Source organism: Aethina tumida, chromosome 7 (assembly GCF_024364675.1).
Source record: "Aethina tumida isolate Nest 87 chromosome 7, icAetTumi1.1, whole genome shotgun sequence".
Taxonomy (NCBI): domain Eukaryota; kingdom Metazoa; phylum Arthropoda; class Insecta; order Coleoptera; family Nitidulidae; genus Aethina; species Aethina tumida.
Window position 1 is genome coordinate 65153 of NC_065441.1, and position 17734 is coordinate 82886.

The following is a 17734-nucleotide window of genomic DNA, read 5'->3' on the forward strand; positions in this document are numbered from 1 at the left end:
AATTTTAAAAATTTAGTTATTAAAATTTTTAATTTTAAAATTTAAAATTTTAAATTTTAAAATTTAAAAATTTAAATTTTAAAATTTAAAAATTTAAATTTTAAAATTTAAAAATTTAAATTTTAAAATTTAAAAATTTAAATTTTAAAATTTAAAAATTTAAAAATTTAAAAACTAAATTTTAAAAATTTAGTTATTAAAATTTAAAATTTTAAAATTTAAAAATTTAAATTTTAAAATTTAAATACTAAATTTTAAAAATTTAATTATTAAAATTTTAAATTTTATAATTTAAAAATTTAAATACTAAATTTTAAAAATTTAATTATTAAAATTTTAAATTTTAAGATTTAAAAATTTAAATTTTAAAATTTAAAAATTTAAATACTATATTTTAAAAACTTGATTATTAAAATTTTAAATTTTAAAATTTAAAAATTTATATACTAAATTTTAAAAATTTAATTATTAAAATTTTAAATTTTAAAATTTAAAAATTTAAATTTTAAAACTTAAAAATTTAAATACTAAATTTTAAAAATTTAGTTATTAAAATTTAAAATTTTAAAATTTATAAATTTAAATTTTAAAATTGAAAAATTTAAATACTAAATTTTAAAAATTTAATTATTAAAATTTTAAATTTTAAAATTTAAAAATTTAAATAATAAATTTTAAAAATTTAATTATTAAAATTATAAATTTTAAAATTTAAAAATTTAAATACTAAATTTTAAAAATTTAATTATTAAAATTTTAAATTTATAATTTAAAAATTTAAATAATAAATTTTAAAAATTTAATTATTAAAATTATAAATTTTAAAATTTAAAAATTTAAATACAAAATTTTAAAAATTTAATTATTAAAATTTTAAATTTTAAAATTTAAAAATTTAAATACTAAATTTTAAAAATTTAATTATTAAAATTTTAAATTTTAAAATTTAAAAATTTAGATTTTAAAATTTAAAAATTTAAATACTAAATTTTAAAAATTTGATTATTAAAATTTTAAATTTTAAAATTTAAAAATTTAAATTTAAAAATTTAAAAATTTAAATACCAAATTTTAAAAATTTAATTATTAAAATTTTAAATTTTAAAATTTAAAAATTTAAATTTTAAAATTTAAAAATTTAAATACTAAATTTTAAAAATTTTAAAACTTAAAAATTTAAATACTAAATTTTAAAAATTTAGTTATTAAAATTTAAAATTTTAAAATTTATAAATATAAATTTTAAAATTTAAAAATTTAAATACTAAGTTTTAAAAATTTAATTATTAAAATTTTAAATTTTAAAATTTAAAAATTTAAATACTAAATTTTAAAAATTTAATTATTAAAATTTTAAATTTTAAAATTTAAAAATTTAAATTTTAAAATTTAAAAATTTAAATACTATATTTTAAAAATTTGATTATTAAAATTTTAAATTTTAAAATTTAAAAATTTAAATTTAAAAATTTAAAAATTTAAATACTAAATTTTAAAAATTTAATTATTAAAATTTTAAATTTTAAAATTTAAAAATTTAAATTTTAAAACTTAAAAATTTAAATTTTAAAACTTAAAAATTTAAATACTAAATTTTAAAAATTTAGTTATTAAAATTTAAAATTTTAAAATTTATAAATTTAAATTTTAAAATTTAAAAATTTAAATACTAAATTTTAAAAATTTGATTATTAAAATTTTAAATTTTAAAATTTAAAAATTTATATACTAAATTTTAAAAATTTAATTATTAAAATTTTAAATTTTAAAATTTAAAAATTTAAATTTTAAAACTTAAAAATTTAAATACTAAATTTTAAAAATTTAGTTATTAAAATTTAAAATTTTAAAATTTATAAATTTAAATTTTAAAATTTAAAAATTTAAATACTAAATTTTAAAAATTTAATTATTAAAATTTTAAATTTTAAAATTTAAAAATTTAAATAATAAATTTTAAAAATTTAATTATTAAAATTATAAATTTTAAAATTTAAAAATTTAAATACTAAATTTTAAAAATTTAATTATTAAAATTTTAAATTTTAAAATTTAAAAATTTAAATACTAAATTTTAAAAATTTAATTATTAAAATTTTAAATTTTAAAATTTAAAAATTTAAATTTTAAAATTTAAAAATTTAAATACTAAATTTTAAAAATTTAATTATAAAGATTTTAAATTTTAAAATTTAAAAATTTAAATACTAAATTTTAAAAATTTAGTTATTAAAATTTTAAATTTTAAAATTTAAAAATTTAAATTTTAAAATTTAAAAATTTAAATACTAAATTTTAAAATTTAAAAAGTTAAATACTAAATTTTAAAAATTTAATTATTAAAATTTTAAATTTAAAATTTAAAAATTTAAATACTAAATTTTAAAAATTTAATTATAACAATTTTAAATTTTAAAATTTAAAAATTTAAATTTTAAAACTTAAAAATTTAAATACTAAATTTTAAAAATTTAATTATTAAAATTTTAAATTTTAAGATTTAAAAATTTAAATTTTAAAATTTAAAAATATAAATACTGAATTTTAAAAATTTAGTTATTACAATTTTTAATTTTAAAATTTAAAATTTTAAATTTTAAAATTTAAAAATTTAAATTTTAAAATTTAAAAATTTAAATTTTAAAATTTAAAAATTTAAATTTTAAAATTTAAAAATTTAAATTTTAAAATTTAAAAATTTAAAAATTTAAAAACTAAATTTTAAAAATTTAGTTATTAAAATTTAAAATTTTAAAATTTAAAAATTTAAATTTTAAAATTTAAATACTAAATTTTAAAAATTTAATTATTAAAATTTTAAATTTTATAATTTAAAAATTTAAATACTAAATTTTAAAAATTTAATTATTAAAATTTTAAATTTTAACATTTAAAAATTTAAATACTAAATTTTAAAAATTTAATTATTAAAATTTTAAATTTTAAAATTTAAAAATTTAAATATTAAATTTTAAAAATTTAATTATTAAAATTTTAAATTTTAAAATTTAAAAATTTAAATTTTAAAATTTAAAAATTTAAATACTATATTTTAAAAACTTGATTATTAAAATTTTAAATTTTAAAATTTAAAAATTTATATACTAAATTTTAAAAATTTAATTATTAAAATTTTAAATTTTAAAATTTAAAAATTTAAATTTTAAAACTTAAAAATTTAAATACTAAATTTTAAAAATTTAGTTATTAAAATTTAAAATTTTAAAATTTATAAATTTAAATTTTAAAATTGAAAAATTTAAATACTAAATTTTAAAAATTTAATTATTAAAATTTTAAATTTTAAAATTTAAAAATTTAAATAATAAATTTTAAAAATTTAATTATTAAAATTATAAATTTTAAAATTTAAAAATTTAAATACTAAATTTTAAAAATTTAATTATTAAAATTTTAAATTTATAATTTAAAAATTTAAATAATAAATTTTAAAAATTTAATTATTAAAATTATAAATTTTAAAATTTAAAAATTTAAATACAAAATTTTAAAAATTTAATTATTAAAATTTTAAATTTTAAAATTTAAAAATTTAAATACTAAATTTTAAAAATTTAATTAATAAAATTTTAAATTTTAAAATTTAAAAATTTAAATTTTAAAATTTAAAAATTTAAATACTAAATTTTAAAAATTTGATTATTAAAATTTTAAATTTTAAAATTTAAAAATTTAAATTTAAAAATTTAAAAATTTAAATACCAAATTTTAAAAATTTAATTATTAAAATTTTAAATTTTAAAATTTAAAAATTTAAATTTTAAAATTTAAAAATTTAAATACTAAATTTTAAAAATTTAATTATTAAAATTTTAAATTTTAAAATTTAAAAATTTAAATTTTAAAACTTAAAAATTTAAATATTAAAACTTAAAAATTTAAATACTAAATTTTAAAAATTTAGTTATTAAAATTTAAAATTTTAAAATTTATAAATTTAAATTTTAAAATTTAAAAATTTGATTATTCAAATTTTAAATTTTAAAATTTAAAAATTTATATACTAAATTTTAAAAATTTAATTATTAAAATTTTAAATTTTAAAATTTAAAAATTTAAATTTTAAAACTTAAAAATTTAAATACTAAATTTTAAAAATTTAGTTACTAAAATTTAAAATTTTAAAATTTATAAATTTAAATTTTAAAATTTAAAAATTTAAATACTAAGTTTTAAAAATTTAATTATTAAAATTTTAAATTTTAAAATTTAAAAATTTAAATACTAAATTTTAAAAATTTAATTATTAAAATTTTAAATTTTAAAATTTAAAAATTTATATTTTAAAATTTAAAAATTTAAATACTATATTTTAAAAATTTGATTATTAAAATTTTAAATTTTAAAATTTTTAAAATTTAGTATTTAAATTTTTAAATTTTAAAATTTAAAATTTTAATAATTAAATTTTTAAAATTTAGTATTTAAATTTTTAAATTTTAAAATTTATAATTTTAATAATTAAATTTTTAAAATTTATTATTTAAATTTTTAAATTTTAAAATTTAAAATTTTAATAATTAAATTTTTAAAATTTAGTATTTAAATTTTTAAATTTTAAAATTTAAATTTATAAATTTTAAAATTTTAAATTTTAATAACTAAACTTTTAAAATTTAGTATTTAAATTTTTAAGTTTTAAAATTTAAAAATTTAAATACTAAATTTTAAAAGTTTAGTTATTAAAATTTAAAATTTTAAAATTTATAAATTTAAATTTTAAAATTTAAAAATTTAAATACTAAATTTTAAAAATTTAATTATTAAAATTTTAAATTTTAAAATTTAAAAATTTAAATAATAAATTTTAAAAATTTAATTATTAAAATTATAAATTTTAAAATTTAAAAATTTAAATACTAAATTTTAAAAATTTAATTATTAAAATTTTAAATTTTAAAATTTAAAAATTTAAATACTAAATTTTAAAAATTTTAAAATTTAAAATTTTAATAATCAAATTTTTAAAATATAGTATTTAAATTTTTAAATTTTAAAATTTAAATTTTTAAATTTTAAAATTTAAAAATTTGATTATTCAAATTTTAAATTTTAAAATTTAAAAATTTATATACTAAATTTTAAAAATTTAATTATTAAAATTTTAAATTTTAAAATTTAAAAATTTAAATTTTAAAACTTAAAAATTTAAATACTAAATTTTAAAAATTTAGTTACTAAAATTTAAAATTTTAAAATTTATAAATTTAAATTTTAAAATTTAAAAATTTAAATACTAAGTTTTAAAAATTTAATTATTAAAATTTTAAATTTTAAAATTTAAAAATTTAAATACTAAATTTTAAAAATTTAATTATTAAAATTTTAAATTTTAAAATTTAAAAATTTATATTTTAAAATTTAAAAATTTAAATACTATATTTTAAAAATTTGATTATTAAAATTTTAAATTTTAAAATTTTTAAAATTTAGTATTTAAATTTTTAAATTTTAAAATTTAAAATTTTAATAATTAAATTTTTAAAATTTAGTATTTAAATTTTTAAATTTTAAAATTTATAATTTTAATAATTAAATTTTTAAAATTTATTATTTAAATTTTTAAATTTTAAAATTTAAAATTTTAATAATTAAATTTTTAAAATTTAGTATTTAAATTTTTAAATTTTAAAATTTAAATTTATAAATTTTAAAATTTTAAATTTTAATAACTAAACTTTTAAAATTTAGTATTTAAATTTTTAAGTTTTAAAATTTAAAAATTTAAATACTAAATTTTAAAAGTTTAGTTATTAAAATTTAAAATTTTAAAATTTATAAATTTAAATTTTAAAATTTAAAAATTTAAATACTAAATTTTAAAAATTTAATTATTAAAATTTTAAATTTTAAAATTTAAAAATTTAAATAATAAATTTTAAAAATTTAATTATTAAAATTATAAATTTTAAAATTTAAAAATTTAAATACTAAATTTTAAAAATTTAATTATTAAAATTTTAAATTTTAAAATTTAAAAATTTAAATACTAAATTTTAAAAATTTAATTATTAAAATTTTAAATTTTAAAATTTAAAAATTTAAATTTTAAAATTTAAAAATTTAAATACTAAATTTTAAAAATTTAATTATAAAGATTTTAAATTTTAAAATTTAAAAATTTAAATACTAAATTTTAAAAATTTAGTTATTAAAATTTTAAATTTTAAAATTTAAAAATTTAAATTTTAAAATTTAAAAATTTAAATACTAAATTTTAAAATTTAAAAAGTTAAATACTAAATTTTAAAAATTTAATTATTAAAATTTTAAATTTAAAATTTAAAAATTTAAATACTAAATTTTAAAAATTTAATTATAACAATTTTAAATTTTAAAATTTAAAAATTTAAATTTTAAAACTTAAAAATTTAAATACTAAATTTTAAAAATTTAATTATTAAAATTTTAAATTTTAAGATTTAAAAATTTAAATTTTAAAATTTAAAAATATAAATACTGAATTTTAAAAATTTAGTTATTACAATTTTTAATTTTAAAATTTAAAATTTTAAATTTTAAAATTTAAAAATTTAAATTTTAAAATTTAAAAATTTAAATTTTAAAATTTAAAAATTTAAATTTTAAAATTTAAAAATTTAAATTTTAAAATTTAAAAATTTAAAAATTTAAAAACTAAATTTTAAAAATTTAGTTATTAAAATTTAAAATTTTAAAATTTAAAAATTTAAATTTTAAAATTTAAATACTAAATTTTAAAAATTTAATTATTAAAATTTTAAATTTTATAATTTAAAAATTTAAATACTAAATTTTAAAAATTTAATTATTAAAATTTTAAATTTTAACATTTAAAAATTTAAATACTAAATTTTAAAAATTTAATTATTAAAATTTTAAATTTTAAAATTTAAAAATTTAAATATTAAATTTTAAAAATTTAATTATTAAAATTTTAAATTTTAAAATTTAAAAATTTAAATTTTAAAATTTAAAAATTTAAATACTATATTTTAAAAACTTGATTATTAAAATTTTAAATTTTAAAATTTAAAAATTTATATACTAAATTTTAAAAATTTAATTATTAAAATTTTAAATTTTAAAATTTAAAAATTTAAATTTTAAAACTTAAAAATTTAAATACTAAATTTTAAAAATTTAGTTATTAAAATTTAAAATTTTAAAATTTATAAATTTAAATTTTAAAATTGAAAAATTTAAATACTAAATTTTAAAAATTTAATTATTAAAATTTTAAATTTTAAAATTTAAAAATTTAAATAATAAATTTTAAAAATTTAATTATTAAAATTATAAATTTTAAAATTTAAAAATTTAAATACTAAATTTTAAAAATTTAATTATTAAAATTTTAAATTTATAATTTAAAAATTTAAATAATAAATTTTAAAAATTTAATTATTAAAATTATAAATTTTAAAATTTAAAAATTTAAATACAAAATTTTAAAAATTTAATTATTAAAATTTTAAATTTTAAAATTTAAAAATTTAAATACTAAATTTTAAAAATTTAATTAATAAAATTTTAAATTTTAAAATTTAAAAATTTAAATTTTAAAATTTAAAAATTTAAATACTAAATTTTAAAAATTTGATTATTAAAATTTTAAATTTTAAAATTTAAAAATTTAAATTTAAAAATTTAAAAATTTAAATACCAAATTTTAAAAATTTAATTATTAAAATTTTAAATTTTAAAATTTAAAAATTTAAATTTTAAAATTTAAAAATTTAAATACTAAATTTTAAAAATTTAATTATTAAAATTTTAAATTTTAAAATTTAAAAATTTAAATTTTAAAACTTAAAAATTTAAATATTAAAACTTAAAAATTTAAATACTAAATTTTAAAAATTTAGTTATTAAAATTTAAAATTTTAAAATTTATAAATTTAAATTTTAAAATTTAAAAATTTGATTATTCAAATTTTAAATTTTAAAATTTAAAAATTTATATACTAAATTTTAAAAATTTAATTATTAAAATTTTAAATTTTAAAATTTAAAAATTTAAATTTTAAAACTTAAAAATTTAAATACTAAATTTTAAAAATTTAGTTACTAAAATTTAAAATTTTAAAATTTATAAATTTAAATTTTAAAATTTAAAAATTTAAATACTAAGTTTTAAAAATTTAATTATTAAAATTTTAAATTTTAAAATTTAAAAATTTAAATACTAAATTTTAAAAATTTAATTATTAAAATTTTAAATTTTAAAATTTAAAAATTTATATTTTAAAATTTAAAAATTTAAATACTATATTTTAAAAATTTGATTATTAAAATTTTAAATTTTAAAATTTTTAAAATTTAGTATTTAAATTTTTAAATTTTAAAATTTAAAATTTTAATAATTAAATTTTTAAAATTTAGTATTTAAATTTTTAAATTTTAAAATTTATAATTTTAATAATTAAATTTTTAAAATTTATTATTTAAATTTTTAAATTTTAAAATTTAAAATTTTAATAATTAAATTTTTAAAATTTAGTATTTAAATTTTTAAATTTTAAAATTTAAATTTATAAATTTTAAAATTTTAAATTTTAATAACTAAACTTTTAAAATTTAGTATTTAAATTTTTAAGTTTTAAAATTTAAAAATTTAAATACTAAATTTTAAAAGTTTAGTTATTAAAATTTAAAATTTTAAAATTTATAAATTTAAATTTTAAAATTTAAAAATTTAAATACTAAATTTTAAAAATTTAATTATTAAAATTTTAAATTTTAAAATTTAAAAATTTAAATAATAAATTTTAAAAATTTAATTATTAAAATTATAAATTTTAAAATTTAAAAATTTAAATACTAAATTTTAAAAATTTAATTATTAAAATTTTAAATTTTAAAATTTAAAAATTTAAATACTAAATTTTAAAAATTTTAAAATTTAAAATTTTAATAATCAAATTTTTAAAATATAGTATTTAAATTTTTAAATTTTAAAATTTAAATTTTTAAATTTTAAAATTTAAAATTTTAATAATTAAATTTTTAAAATTTAGTATTTAAATTTTTAAATTTTAAAATTTAAAATTTTAATAATTAAATTTTTAAAACTTAGTATTTAAATTTTTAAATTTTAAAATTTAAATTTATAAATTTTAAAATTTTAAATTTTAGTAACTAAATTTTTAAAATTTAGTATTTAAATTTTTAAGTTTTAAAATTTAAATTTTTAAATTTTAAAATTTAAAATTTTAATAATTAAATTTTTAAAATTTAGTATATAAATTTTTAAATTTTAAAATTTAAAATTTTAATAATCAAATTTTTAAATTTTAAAATTTAAATTTATAAATTTTAAAATTTTAAATTTTAATAACTAAATTTTTAAAATTTAGTATTTAAATTTTTAAGTTTTAATATTTAAATTTTTAAGTTTTAAAATTTAAATTTTTAAATTTTAAAATTTAAAATTTTAATAATTAAATTTTTAAAATTTAGTATTTAAATTTTTAAATTTTAAAATTTAAATTTTTAAATTTTAAAATTTAAAATTTTAATAATTAAATTTTTAAAATTTGGTATTTAAATTTTTAAATTTTTAAATTTAAATTTTTAAATTTTAAAATTTAAAATTTTAATAATCAAATTTTTAAAATTTAGTATTTAAATTTTTAAATTTTAAAATTTAAATTTTTAAATTTTAAAATTTAAAATTTTATTAATTAAATTTTTAAAATTTAGTATTTAAATTTTTAAATTTTAAAATTTAAAATTTTAATAATTAAATTTTTAAAATTTTGTATTTAAATTTTTAAATTTTAAAATTTATAATTTTAATAATTAAATTTTTAAAATTTATTATTTAAATTTTTAAATTATAAATTTAAAATTTTAATAATTAAATTTTTAAAATTTAGTATTTAAATTTTTAAATTTTAAAATTTATAATTTTAATAATTAAATTTTTAAAATTTATTATTTAAATTTTTAAATTTTAAAATTTAAAATTTTAATAATTAAATTTTTAAAATTTAGTATTTAAATTTTTCAATTTTAAAATTTAAATTTATAAATTTTAAAATTTTAAATTTTAATAACTAAATTTTTAAAATTTAGTATTTAAATTTTTAAGTTTTAAAATTTAAATTTTTAAATTTTAAAATTTAAAATTTTAATAATTAAATTTTTAAAATTTAGTATATAAATTTTTAAATTTTAAAATTTAAAATTTTAATAATCAAGTTTTTAAAATATAGTATTTAAATTTTTAAATTTTAAAATTTAAATTTTTAAATTTTAAAATTTAAAATTTTAATAATTAAATTTTTAAAATTTAATATTTAAATTTTTAAATTTTAAAATTTAAAATTTTAATAATTAAATTTTTAAAATTTAGTATTTAAATTTTTAAATGTTAAAATTTAAAATTTTAATAATTAAATTTTTAAAATTTAGTATTTAAATTTTTAAATTATAAAATTTAAAATTTTAATAATTAAATTTTTAAAATTTAGTATTTAAATTTTAAAATTTAAATTTTTAAATTTTAAAATTTTAAATTTTAATAACTAAATTTTTAAAATTTAGTTTTTAAATTTTTAAATTTTTAAATTTTAAAATTTAAATTTTTAAATTTTAAAATTTAAATTTTTAAATTTTAAAATTTAAATTTTTAAATTTTAAAATTTAAATTTTTAAATTTTAAAATTTAAAATTTTAAATTTTAAAATTAAAAATTGTAATAACTAAATTTTTAAAATTCAGTATTTATATTTTTAAATTTTAAAATTTAAATTTTTAAATCTTAAAATTTAAAATTTTAATAATTAAATTTTTAAAATTTAGTATTTTAAAATTTAAAATTTTAATAATTAAATTTTTAAAATTTAGTATTTAAATTTTTAAATTTTAAAATTTATAATTTTAATAATTAAATTTTTAAAATTTATTATTTAAATTTTTAAATTTTAAAATTTAAAATTTTAATAATTAAATTTTTAAAATTTAGTATTTAAATTTTTAAATTTTAAAATTTAAATTTATAAATTTTAAAATTTTAAATTTTAATAACTAAACTTTTAAAATTTAGTATTTAAATTTTTAAGTTTTAAAATTTAAATTTTTAAATTTTAAAATTTAAAATTTTAATAATTAAATTTTTAAAATTTTAATAATTAAATTTTTAAAATTTAGTATATAAATTTTTAAATTTTAAAATTTAAAATTTTAATAATCAAATTTTTAAAATATAGTATTTAAATTTTTAAATTTTAAAATTTATAAATTTAAATACTAAATTTTAAAAATTTAATTATTAAAATTTTAAATTTTAAAATTTAAAAATTTAAATTTTAAAATTTAAAAATTTAAATACTATATTTTAAAAATTTGATTATTAAAATTTTAAATTTTAAAATTTAAAAATTTATATACTAAATTTTAAAAATTTAATTATTAAAATTTTAAATTTTAAAATTTAAAAATTTAAATTTTAAAATTTAAAAATTTAAATACTATATTTTAAAAATTTGATTATTAAAATTTTAAATTTTAAAATTTAAAAATTTAAATTTAAAAATTTAAAAATTTAAATACTAAATTTTAAAAATTTAATTATTAAAATTTTAAATTTTAAAATTTAAAAATTTAAATTTTAAAACTTAAAAATTTAAATTTTAAAACTTAAAAATTTAAATACTAAATTTTAAAAATTTAGTTATTAAAATTTAAAATTTTAAAATTTATAAATTTAAATTTTAAAATTTAAAAATTTAAATACTAAATTTTAAAAATTTGATTATTAAAATTTTAAATTTTAAAATTTAAAAATTTATATACTAAATTTTAAAAATTTAATTATTAAAATTTTAAATTTTAAAATTTAAAAATTTAAATTTTAAAACTTAAAAATTTAAATACTAAATTTTAAAAATTTAGTTATTAAAATTTAAAATTTTAAAATTTATAAATTTAAATTTTAAAATTTAAAAATTTAAATACTAAATTTTAAAAATTTAATTATTAAAATTTTAAATTTTAAAATTTAAAAATTTAAATAATAAATTTTAAAAATTTAATTATTAAAATTATAAATTTTAAAATTTAAAAATTTAAATACTAAATTTTAAAAATTTAATTATTAAAATTTTAAATTTTAAAATTTAAAAATTTAAATACTAAATTTTAAAAATTTAATTATAAAAATTTTAAATTTTAAAATTTAAAAATTTAAATTTTAAAACTTAAAAATTTAAATACTAAATTTTAAAAATTTAATTATTAAAATTTTAAATTTTAAGATTTAAAAATTTAAATTTTAAAATTTAAAAATATAAATACTGAATTTTAAAAATTTAGTTATTAAAATTTTAAATTTTAAAATTTAAAATTTTAAATTTTAAAATTTAAAATTTTAAATTTTAAAATTTAAAAATTTAAATACTAAATTTTAAAAATTTAATTATAAAACTTTTAAATTTTAAAATTTAAAAATTTAAATTTTAAAATTTAAAAATTTAAAAATTTAATTATTAAAATTTTAAATTTTAAAATTTAAAAATTTAAATAATAAATTTTAAAAATTTATTTATTAAAATTATAAATTTTAAAATTTAAAAATTTAAATACTAAATTTTAAAAATTTAATTATTAAAATTTTAAATTTTAAAATTTAAAAATTTAAATTTTAAAATTTAAAAATTTAAATACTAAATTTTAAAAATTTAATTATTAAAATTTTAAATTTTAAAATTTAAAAATTTAAATACTAAATTTTAAAAATTTAGTTATTAAAATTTTAAATTTTAAAATTTAAAAATTTAAATTTTAAAATTTAAAAATTTAAATTTTAAAATTTAAAAATTTAAATTTTAAAATTTAAAAATTTAAAAATTTAAATATTAAATTTTAAAAATTTAGTTATTAAAATTTAAAATTTTAAAATTTAAAAATATAAATTTTAAAATTTAAATACTAAATTTTAAAAATTTAATTATTAAAATTTTAAATTTTAAAATTTAAAAATTTAAATACTAAATTTTAAAAATTTAATTATTAAAATTTTAAATTTTAAAATTTAAAAATTTAAATTTTAAAATTTAAAAATTTAAATACTAAATTTTAAAATTTAAAAATTTAAATACTAAATTTTAAAAATTTAATTATTAAAATTTTAAATTTTAAAATTTAAAAATTTAAATACTAAATTTTAAAAATTCAGTTATTAAAATTTTAAATTTTAAAATTTAAAAATTTAAATTTTAAAATTTAAAAATTTAAATACTAAATTTTAAAATTTAAAAATTTAAATACTAAATTTTAAAAATTTAATTATTAAAATTTTAAATTTAAAATTTAAAAATTTAAATACTAAATTTTAAAAATTTAATTATAACAATTTTAAATTTTAAAATTTAAAAATTTAAATTTTAAAACTTAAAAATTTAAATACTAAATTTTAAAAATTTAATTATTAAAATTTTAAATTTTAAGATTTAAAAATTTAAATTTTAAAATTTAAAAATATAAATACTGAATTTTAAAAATTTAGTTATTACAATTTTTAATTTTAAAATTTAAAATTTTAAATTTTAAAATTTAAAAATTTAAATTTTAAAATTTAAAAATTTAAATTTTAAAATTTAAAAATTTAAATTTTAAAATTTAAAAATTTAAATTTTAAAATTTAAAAATTTAAAATTTTTAAAAACTAAATTTTAAAAATTTAGTTATTAAAATTTAAAATTTTAAAATTTAAAAATTTAAATTTTAAAATTTAAATACTAAATTTTAAAAATTTAATTATTAAAATTTTAAATTTTAACATTTAAAAATTTAAATACTAAATTTTAAAAATTTAATTATTAAAATTTTAAATTTTAAAATTTAAAAATTTAAATTTTAAAACTTAAAAATTTAAATACTAAATTTTAAAAATTTAGTTATTAAAATTTAAAATTTTAAAATTTATAAATTTAAATTTTAAAATTGAAAAATTTAAATACTAAATTTTAAAAATTTAATTATTAAAATTTTAAAATTTAAAATTTAAAAATTTAAATAATAAATTTTAAAAATTTAATTATTAAAATTATAAATTTTAAAATTTAAAAATTTAAATACTAAATTTTAAAAATTTAATTATTAAAATTTTAAATTTATAATTTAAAAATTTAAATAATAAATTTTAAAAATTTAATTATTAAAATTATAAATTTTAAAATTTAAAAATTTAAATACAAAATTTTAAAAATTTAATTATTAAAATTTTAAATTTTAAAATTTAAAAATTTAAATACTAAATTTTAAAAATTTAATTATTAAAATTTTAAATTTTAAAATTTAAAAATTTAAATTTTAAAATTTAAAAATTTAAATACTAAATTTTAAAAATTTGATTATTAAAATTTTAAATTTTAAAATTTAAAAATTTAAATTTAAAAATTTAAAAATTTAAATACCAACTTTTAAAAATTTAATTATTAAAATTTTAAATTTTAAAATTTAAAAATTTAAATTTTAAAACTTAAAAATTTAAATTTTAAAACTTAAAAATTTAAATACTAAATTTTAAAAATTTAGTTATTAAAATTTAAAATTTTAAAATTTATAAATTTAAATTTTAAAATTTAAAAATTTAAATACTAAATTTTAAAAATTTGATTATTAAAATTTTAAATTTTAAAATTTAAAAATTTATATACTAAATTTTAAAAATTTAATTATTAAAATTTTAAATTTTAAAATTTAAAAATTTAAATTTAAAACTTAAAAATTTAAATACTAAATTTTAAAAATTTAGTTATTAAAATTTAAAATTTTAAAATTTATAAATTTAAATTTTAAAATTTAAAAATTTAAATACTAAATTTTAAAAATTTAATTATTAAAATTTTAAATTTTAAAATTTAAAAATTTAAATAATAAATTTTAAAAATTTAATTATTAAAATTATAAATTTTAAAATTTAAAAATTTAAATACTAAATTTTAAAAATTTAATTATTAAAATTTTAAATTTTAAAATTTAAAAATTTAAATACTAAATTTTAAAAATTTAATTATAAAAATTTTAAATTTTAAAATTTAAAAATTTAAATTTTAAAACTTAAAAATTTAAATACTAAATTTTAAAAATTTAATTATTAAAATTTTAAATTTTAAGATTTAAAAATTTAAATTTTAAAATTTAAAAATATAAATACTGAATTTTAAAAATTTAGTTATTAAAATTTTAAATTTTAAAATTTAAAATTTTAAATTTTAAAATTTAAAAATTTAAATACTAAATTTTAAAAATTTAATTATAAAAATTTTAAATTTTAAAATTTAAAAATTTAAATTTTAAAATTTAAAAATTTAAAAATTTAATTATTAAAATTTTAAATTTTAAAATTTAAAAATTTAAATAATAAATTTTAAAAATTTAATTATTAAAATTATAAATTTTAAAATTTAAAAATTTAAATACTAAATTTTAAAAATTTAGTTATTAAAATTTAAAATTTTAAAATTTATAAATTTAAATTTTAAAATTTAAAAATTTAAATACTAAATTTTAAAAATTTGATTATTAAAATTTTAAATTTTAAAATTTAAAAATTTATATACTAAATTTTAAAAATTTAATTATTAAAATTTTAAATTTTAAAATTTAAAAATTTAAATTTTAAAACTTAAAAATTTAAATACTAAATTTTAAAAATTTAGTTATTAAAATTTAAAATTTTAAAATTTATAAATTTAAATTTTAAAATTTAAAAATTTAAATACTAAATTTTAAAAATTTAATTATTAAAATTTTAAATTTTAAAATTTAAAAATTTAAATAATAAATTTTAAAAATTTAATTATTAAAATTATAAATTTTAAAATTTAAAAATTTAAATACTAAATTTTAAAAATTTAATTATTAAAATTTTAAATTTTAAAATTTAAAAATTTAAATACTAAATTTTAAAAATTTAATTATAAAAATTTTAAATTTTAAAATTTAAAAATTTAAATTTTAAAACTTAAAAATTTAAATACTAAATTTTAAAAATTTAATTATTAAAATTTTAAATTTTAAGATTTAAAAATTTAAATTTTAAAATTTAAAAATATAAATACTGAATTTTAAAAATTTAGTTATTAAAATTTTAAATTTTAAAATTTAAAATTTTAAATTTTAAAATTTAAAAATTTAAATACTAAATTTTAAAAATTTAATTATAAAAATTTTAAATTTTAAAATTTAAAAATTTAAATTTTAAAATTTAAAAATTTAAAAATTTAATTATTAAAATTTTAAATTTTAAAATTTAAAAATTTAAATAATAAATTTTAAAAATTTAATTATTAAAATTATAAATTTTAAAATTTAAAAATTTAAATACTAAATTTTAAAAATTTATTTATTAAAATTTTAAATTTTAAAATTTAAAAATTTAAATTTTAAAATTTAAAAATTTAAATACTAAATTTTAAAAATTTAATTATTAAAATTTTAAATTTTAAAATATAAAAATTTAAATACTAAATTTTAAAAATTTAGTTATTAAAATTTTAAATTTTAAAATTTAAAAATTTAAATTTTAAAATTTAAAATTTTAAATTTTAAAATTTAAAAATTTATATACTAAATTTTAAAAATTTAATTATTAAAATTTTAAATTTTAAAATTTAAAAATTTAAATTTTAAAACTTAAAAATTTAAATACTAAATTTTAAAAATTTAGTTATTAAAATTTAAAATTTTAAAATTTATAAATTTAAATTTTAAAATTTAAAAATTTAAATACTAAATTTTAAAAATTTAATTATTAAAATTTTAAATTTTAAAATTTAAAAATTTAAATAATAAATTTTAAAAATTTAATTATTAAAATTATAAATTTTAAAATTTAAAAATTTAAATACTAAATTTTAAAAATTTAATTATTAAAATTTTAAATTTTAAAATTTAAAAATTTAAATACTAAATTTTAAAAATTTAATTATAAAAATTTTAAATTTTAAAATTTAAAAATTTAAATTTTAAAACTTAAAAATTTAAATACTAAATTTTAAAAATTTAATTATTAAAATTTTAAATTTTAAGATTTAAAAATTTAAATTTTAAAATTTAAAAATATAAATACTGAATTTTAAAAATTTAGTTATTAAAATTTTAAATTTTAAAATTTAAAATTTTAAATTTTAAAATTTAAAAATTTAAATACTAAATTTTAAAAATTTAATTATAAAAATTTTAAATTTTAAAATTTAAAAATTTAAATTTTAAAATTTAAAAATTTAAAAATTTAATTATTAAAATTTTAAATTTTAAAATTTAAAAATTTAAATAATAAATTTTAAAAATTTAATTATTAAAATTATAAATTTTAAAATTTAAAAATTTAAATACTAAATTTTAAAAATTTAATTATTAAAATTTTAAATTTTAAAATTTAAAAATTTAAATTTTAAAATTTAAAAATTTAAATACTAAATTTTAAAAATTTAATTATTAAAATTTTAAATTTTAAAATATAAAAATTTAAATACTAAATTTTAAAAATTTAGTTATTAAAATTTTAAATTTTAAAATTTAAAAATTTAAATTTTAAAATTTAAAAATTTAAAAATTTAAATATTAAATTTTAAAAATTTAGTTATTAAAATTTAAAATTTTAAAATTTAAAAATATAAATTTTAAAATTTAAATACTAAATTTTAAAAATTTAATTATTAAAATTTTAAATTTTAAAATTTAAAAATTTAAATACTAAATTTTAAAAATTTAATTATTA